The sequence below is a fragment of the Hesperophylax consimilis genome, chromosome 1 (assembly GCF_061612785.1).
Source record: "Hesperophylax consimilis isolate HC1 chromosome 1, BYU_Hcon_1.0, whole genome shotgun sequence".
NCBI lineage: Eukaryota > Metazoa > Arthropoda > Insecta > Trichoptera > Limnephilidae > Hesperophylax > Hesperophylax consimilis.
This window is the reverse complement of record NC_142836.1, coordinates 33937436-33946253: the sequence shown is the minus strand read 5'-3', so window position 1 is coordinate 33946253 and position 8818 is coordinate 33937436.

The window sequence follows — 8818 nt, the reverse complement described above, 5'->3', positions numbered from 1 at the left end:
TGAAACTCTCACAGATAATCTTAGCTATAATACTGTATTTTTAAAAGTTGTTTTCCTTATGTTTTCATACATTTCTATTGAAAAAATATTTTTTTTAGTAGTTAAACATTTATATTTTTTATTGAGTAGGTAATTTATATTTTTTATTGTATTCTACTCAAGCGAAACGATAGGAAAAAATTCAATTTATAAAAAGCATATTTTTTGGTATTCATAATGTTATAAAGTCACCAATTATAAAGATTAATCAAAATGGTGATTTGGCGTTAAGCTTCGCCTTAAAGTAAAAAAAACTTTTTTTTGTATGAATTGATTTTTTTAATGTATTATTTCAGTCGATAAAAAAATAATTACTTTATCTTCTCAAAAAACCAATCGCGAAATTCACGCCAATAAACACGGCGGTATCGTTTACAATAATGATGATTAGTTTTCTACTTGTACCGTTTGTCCTTTACATTTCACTTGTGGATGGTGTCATCTCAAATTTGTGGGTTGTAAGTACCCACTGGTGCAATGTTCACTGTTAAACGGTTGATTGATATTTAAGTTGCAATAAAACGCACCCAAGTCGGTAAATAGGCGGCGATTGGCGTTCCCGGCGGTCTTCAAGTATTATCAATTAATTAAAACCTTATTTCTCTTAATTAAATGGATAAAAGGGCATTTAACACTGTTGATTAACCGTGGACAATCCTTGATTCTCTGCTCTTTACATCAATGGCTTCTACCGGTCATCGTAAACCGTATACTACATGCTCTGGACTTTTTCTGCGAGAAAGTCCGTGCATTGTCAATTATCTCGACTGTATATAACTTCGATAGATACCAATTACATTATAAAAGTTTTCTATTTAATATTCCTTTGTTGTGTTAAATTTTTAGTGGTCTTCAAAAATACATTCGACACTATTTACCATTCAAATCGCATTGCACAAGATCTGACGTGATAATGTTTTGTATCGAAGCCGGATTCAGGTTTGCCTCTCAGAAGATGGGTTTACTGTACAACTGTACACTGTACGGGGCCCGCAGATACTTTAATAGTACGCAACTGCTAACCCTATACAAATAGCAAGTGCGCCCCACTGTCGAATTTGTCAGCCACCTCTGGTCTGGAGCCCCAGAATACTTAAAAAAAAAGTGGGTGTGTCAAGCCTACGCAAGACAGAAGTGAAACTTCTAGTTTCAGCTGATGCTTGGCGTGGCGCAGTTCGCTGGTGTCTGAGAGAGAGGAAAGAAGAGAAGAGAGAGAACGTTCGTGAGCGGCTCCCCCACCTCAACAAGGTTTCACTTCAAAAATGCCACAGCCGAGAATCGAACCTCGCTTAACTGATTGAAAGCCAACCACGCTGAGCACCAACTGTAAGCAAAGCCGCATAAATTGATTATATTATGTAGGTTCTGAAAATATGAGAGCTTGTTATGTTTTATAATGTTACCTACATCACACCCAAAATATAATATATTTTTAAAAATAATGTACAATGTACAGAAATAGAATCCCACACAAGATCGCGTAGTGCGCTCTAGCGAACGGATATTTTATCAGAGGGAGATTTTTCTTTTAAAAAATGTTCTGACCTACTAAAAAATAAGATATTGAATGAAAAAGGCGTTAAAAACAAAAAAATAATGTGCGATGGCCGAGAATCGAACTCGGATCAACTGCTTGGAAGGCAACTATGCTGACCATTACACCACCAACGCCAGTTGTCGGGATGAGCTAAGAAGCATTTATATGTTACTTCAAAACTTTGACTAGATCAAATGAACTTTAATCGGTGGTGGGGGTACCCGCATTTTCGTTTCGGTCATGAGTCGGTTTTACTCCGGTCCTCGAAATTGCATGACGCGCGTAAAGAAGTTTCACTTCAAAAAACCCTTAAATTTGTGCATAAACGGGCGGTCCTTCTTCTATCTTCCCAAATCTTTAGAACACAGGTGTCAGGTGGGAAAGCTGTCCTTGGTTTACCGATATTTCAATGGAAGATGCTCCGAAGAAACTAGCGTCATTGATCTATTCTGAAAGGGAAACACGCCCAACATTTTTACACGCTTGAGAACCCACGAGAACGGGTCGTTTCTAAGACTCGTTCTTAAGTTCAACAGCTCTACTGTGGAACGATTTTCCGGCCTATGTGTTTCTTCCCTCCACAACAGTTGGTCTAGAAAACCCCACAGAGAAATAGCTCAGCAAATTTTGTAACGCCAGTACTTACAGTTACATTTTTTTTAATGGCACACATTAAGTTTCTAGTTGAACTCCTGGATTCTCAATTCTGACAACATCGTCCTTTTCTAGCGCGTGATTCACTGGAACATGTCATCTTTTCCTGGTATATACAAAGATTAATGAAATTTCTAAGTAATGCAGTTATATTATTTATTGTGACAAATTAGACAACGCTGTGTACCTACGCTGTGCCTTCGCAAGAATTTAATGTCTCAAATTGTTGGTACGTCATGAAAAAATCTTTAGTTCATGAATTTCCTAGCAGCATGTCACCAAAGTTCTGTTAAAAGTTCCTATTCAAAGATCTCATTCACGTGTGAACAATTTGTAAAAATATAATAAATAAATATTCTTACTTTTGGGAATTCAGTAAATACTTTCGTGGCAAATGTGAATACCGAACTTATTATTAATGATTAATGATTTTGTGCCTGTGACTACGAATTCTTCAAAAGTCAGATGTTTTCATTAGTTCCTACGCGATTTTATTTGTCTCTTCCGTTTCACATTTCCAAAAATAATTTGTTAAAAATCATACAAAGAATTTATAAAAAAACTAAATGATTCATTTTTTCCAGCAGAAGTGAGCGAATGGTGCAATAACGCAACCCACGTTACAATCAGTATGATCAAAGAAAGAGTTAACATGCAGACCTCCACCAACCATCAATTAAATTATTTTACAGAATGATATTGGTTCCCTTGTCAAATGTGTGAACAATTTGCCATCCAAAAATGCTATGGTCTACTAGTGGCAAATCATTTACCTTCTGTCACCAAGCGTATCGAAAGGTAATTGGTGATACGTGATTGTGATTACCTTTTGATAAGGCAATTGCGTATCGGCCAAGTTTATCATCGATTAAAATATTTTACAGCATGATATTGATTCCCTGTTCCCTGATCATCTGTCAAATGGTCAGAAGTGAACAAGTTGCCCATCCAAAAATGCTATGGTCTTTTAGTGCCAAAGCAATTACATTCTGTCACCAAGCGTATCATCCGGCACAATGAACTTCATTGAAGGATATGGTACAAACGAAGTGAATCACCACATTTCGGAGAATCGATCAAATGAAGTCATCGCATTAAAAAAACCTTAATAATTATTATATCTATACCTATTGATGTTTTGTGAGATGAACAACAAGCTGGCATTAATGTAAATTCAAAAAGGGTTCAGCGATTTCATAACGATACTCCAGAGATTCAAATTTGTTAATGTTCACCTCTCCCGGCGATTTCCCAGATGTTTAGTAAGATCAAAAAAACGGGTGTGATCGTTTGAAGTCAGTTACACACTACGACAAAAGTGCCAACTCTTGGAAAGACAAACAACTGTTTCAGACAAAATTTCCAAAAGCGCCCTTGAGGTGATTTTTTCACAATACAGTTGACTCTTTTTGTATAAACAGTTTTAACAACAACAAAAAACAACACGGTTGCGTAGTGAATTTTGCCCAGTTTTGTGTGTTTTAGATGCCCGTAGAAATTTTATCACGCGCTAGGGAGCTTTGAAACATCATTAAAAATACTAATTTCGGTTGTGCCTCTGTCTTTAACTCCGGTTCAATGAACTCTAAAACTTTGGCTTAGACTAAGCTTTATTTTCAAATTTGAAAGTGTTTGTTTGGAGAATCCAGACAAGCGATACAGTACCTACCTATAATATGATAGTTTTCAACGTAAAATTATTTTAATCGCTATTTTCAAAATAGGAATTTGTCGGGTCAGACTACCATAGACGTTTGTATTTCATTTGGATGAGATGCGAAGCGAAAAAAATATTTCCACTTTCAAATATCCCAAGTTGGTCTCCAACACTCAAACGCCGAACGACCGGAAACTACCGAATCCGGTCCTCGCGCACTGCTACTCGCTTGATAATAGTGAACGTTTCGACGAGATATTGCCTATCCCTATCCCGTGATTATATGTCTGTTTTAACTAAAAAACAGACAAAATGATTTCAGTCAAAAAGTGTTAAAAGCTGAGATTCGCCAAATTACTACTTACAAATTACTATCACGGGATCATATTAGCTTATCAGCTTGGACTGTGCCAAAACGATAAGCAAATATGATCCCAAGTGGAGTAATGTATTATGCAAGATGCACGGCGTGGCAGCTGTCTGGTCGTCTGATGTCTGCTCTCGGCTGCTGTCTGCCGTAAACCGTAAACGAAAGTCTAATCAAAGCGACTTCAACACATGTTCCTTGTAAATTCAATCAAGGCACGGGGGGTCACCACTCACACTCACTACTACTCCAGACCACTCACTACTACTCTCTACTCCATGTGATGTTCTTATTCTTTATTTTTATTTTTATTTTTTTTTTATTTATTGAGTTAAGTTAAAAGAAATTTACATTTCACTTTCTTAACTTAAATATATAACATTAAATAAATAGTATTCTAATATTGTTCTAATAACTTAAGATTAAAAAGTTTTTTTTTAAATATATTTATACTCTCCGTTTTAAGTTTATCTGGAAGGAGATTGTATATTTGTACACCCTCGTGGCCAATGCCTCTTTTGCCACTTTCAGTCCTTACAGTGATAATAATAATCGTAAAGGCTAAATAATTACACATTTCCAGATAATGACCCCACTCAAACAAGATGTTATAAAAATTCGCAAGGATAATATCCAATAATGATACAATGAATATTAATTCAAATTTACAAAAAGCAAATATTCGTTAATTGTAAAAAAAATGTTAAAATTGTAACAAGAAACAGTTGTTGCGAACACTGATGAATCCACTTTTAATGTTCCAACTACTTCCAACCGTCTGGAGCCAGTGATACCGCGACATCTTCAATTGCGGTATGTTGTGATGCTGAAGTTAGTAGGGAGTGGAAAGATATGGAGAAGAGGAAGGTTAGAAGTTCGTGGCACTTCAGATCTAGCCACCGAACACGGCTTAAGCCGTTTCAAGCAACGTTACTATTCTGAATGGTCGATACTGAAAGTATCTTCTACTCTGGAACGTGCCGTTTTTTAATGAATAAATTGTTAAATAACATCAATCAATCAAATAAAATTTACCTCTGCACGCCGATATTTGATCCCGCGACTTCCAGATTGCTAGTCGAGGCGGTATAAGAGCTGAAAGCCGTGATACATTAAAAATTCTGAAAAATGCTTTTTGTGGAAAAACTCACACAATTTGGCAGCATGGCTAGAGTAAAACATATTTATATGCTGCGTATGCATACACGAGCCGAACTGCGAAACTGAACCTCACTTATAGGAAAGGAACGAAGCAACCGCAAATGTATACGTACTATAAGATCCGCAGAAAAAGACTGGTTCATTTTAATGATTCATAAACTCATTTCATAAATGGACAATAACATTTGCCCTTATTGTACGCCTAAGTGAATGACAATTTGATCAAACTTGTTACGAAAAATATCACTACTCAAGGTTTTAATGGTAAATTCGTCTTCCCGTCATGGATAGAATGACGAATGGACTTCCCGAATGGACGAATACGGATAAGAATACGGATATGGGAGTGTAATTATCTTAACCATATGAGTAAAAAGGTAACCCCCGACACCTTTCTCAACGCACCGACTTATATTTCTAAGTATATCTATGCTATTTGGCAACTTGCCGGCTGTTATTTATCCGACTTTAGACTTTGTGATAATGCTGAAAATGTACTACGGTACACTGGATAAGTTTGATATTATCATCGTCAGTTAAATTACAAAATAATAATATGAAAAACTGAACAATGTTACACCTAATGTTAATGTTTAGTAATCTACAATCTAATCACAATAATGATCCGAACTATTGCGAAGTTGTTCCTGAAACCCAATGATTATTTCACCTAGAATCATATTATAATCTAATCCTCCACTTATCCATTAAATGAATTTTTCCAGCTGTAAACAAATATGACGATATTTTATTTATTTAATTTAACGGTATAAATATAACATAAACAATAATTTTCTATATCACAGTTAAATAAAAGCATTATAAGAAAATAATAAAAATAGATTTTTGAAAATATCAGTTAAGGCGATGCACTACGTCGTGTAATATTTTAAATTGAGCCGCTATCAATAACAACTCTTGCGTAGATGGCGATAAGGTTTAAATTCCCGATTAACACCATCCGCCAGTTTTGATTTATGCAAGAAAAAAACATGGCCAAAAAATGCCTTTTATTTTATTTTGTGGATGTTCAGGCATAAATATTTAATATTTTTTCGATCATTTTATAAACATCTTAATTTGCCACATTATACAATAAAATCATAACCGAAAATGGGTTCGTAAGTAGGAGATTTTGAACTTTGAAGCTGTTTTCATAGGCCTTTACATTATTTTTTTCTGGGCTTATAAAAAGACTTATCTAAAAAATACTCGATTATTTCAAAGGCCAAGATGTATTCTACTCGCAGTATTTAATTAAAGCATCTGGAACATTTCTAGGCGACCAAATTTTCAAACCAAAAACACATGATTTTGCATTACTACGTATGGCATCGCCTTAAATGTAGCGTTAGACCGTACCATGACATTAGAAAGTAAAAAATGAATACAATCTCTAGACTCTAGAAGGATATATAACTAAGAGGTTTAAGTACATACAAAACATATTATTTATTTCTTTTTTTTTTTTATTATGCTTCCGATTTTGTTGTCCGGGTTAAATCTTCCCCATAGGAAAAACTAAACCCTTCCACTCACTTTTCCAAAAATGATCAGCTAGTCAATCAACACTATGTAAGTGCATTATATAAGTAAAATAAATACAAAACAATACAAGAACAACAACACGTCAACTCACCAGATATCAAATGGGAAAAAAAATTCACCGTCTCCAGATATTTTCATATCAGAGGGTTCGGCTCGGTAGAACTTCTAACAGGGCCTATAAATCCTACTGATCCCTCAACATAAATATTTAAAAAATCTTTTGTTATCCTACATGTATTCAAAATGACCGACTTTTTCATCTTTATATATAATTTTTTTGATAGATCTAATACGCCTAAATTTTTAATTAGAGAGCTAGGTATAATGCCAGTAGCCGAAATAACGAATGGTAATATTTTTATAGTCTGAGAATGCCAAATTCTTTTTATTTCATTTCCTAAAACTGTGTATTTTCTTATTTTTTCACTAACAGATTTTTGAATATTACAGGAATTTGGAATAGCGACATCAATGATATAAGTTATTTTTTTAATTTTGTTATGTAAAACTATATCGGGTCTATTATGACTAATCGCTCGGTCTGTTAGTATAGTTTTATCATAATATATTTTATAAAATTCGTTTTCTAAAAATGAATTTGGTTCGTATTCATAATATGGTACTACATTACGGCAGTCAATCAAGTTATGTTTAATTACCAAATTTTGGTGAATTATTTTTAAAACTTGATTGTGCCTAAATGTATACTCGGACGGTGCTAATATAGAACATCCCGATATTATAGGTTCTATAGTTTCCGGAAAAGCCAAACATTTTCTACACAAATCATCAATTTGATTTGTATCTTTGATTATATGCTTTCTATAATTTTTAGTATTAATGACTCTATCCTGAATGGCAAGCATAAATTCTTTTATTTCTGCGCTCAACTCTCCAATACTCAACCATTTGTTTGACGAAATTTTGTCAACATACGTTTGGTTGAGATAATTGAAGTGTTTTGCGTGTAAAATTTTATTTGACCAGGAATCTAATAATTCCTGGTTGGGATTTATAAAAATGTTGGCATTCTCATCGTATAAATTTAAAGGTGTAATATTTCTATCTGCCTTGCAAATTATTTTGTGCATTTCTGAGCTATGAGCTTTCCTATGGAAAAAAGTTCTTAGCATTTCTACCTGATTATGTTTCAAAGAAGTTATTTTGACTATGCCTCTACCTCCTAAATTTCTAGGTATATTATTATATTTTCTAGGTGTATTATTATTATATAAGCATTCACATAATTACTATTTATTTTTAGATTTACTTTTATTTCTTAAAAATGATTATTATTTTCATATATGATTGCACTAACCTCCCCACATCGCGGAATAAAGATTATTATAATTGGGTTCAATTAATATTGATTGAAAACGTATGATAGTATAACCTTACTGTACCTAATTTTATCTAATATATGTAGACGCGAGTTTTTTTTTAAATTCTCCGTCCTGGTATTCTTAAATTTAAACAGAATTTTGGAACGAGTAGCTCTCGTAGGTAAATGAAATTCAATGATATGTTCTGCTAGTGAGGGAATAACAACTACTTTAAAGGCTGATTAGTTTAATCGTTCACTTATAATAAAATGCGTTTGGTTAGCGGGAGAAAAATATAACAAATCATTAAAACTGGTTAATTTACTGCTAATTGGAAACCTAACGTAACTTGGTGAAATAGCCCCAGGTCTAATGACCGCGAAATTGGCTAGTCTCGAGGGGAACGGAAGACACTCAAAACTCCAAAGCATATTGCACAAAACCGTACGAATGCGAATGCACATGCGAAGCGTTAACAAAAATTGATGGACGTAAAATACAATTAGAATATTACCATGATAAAGGGTTCAAAA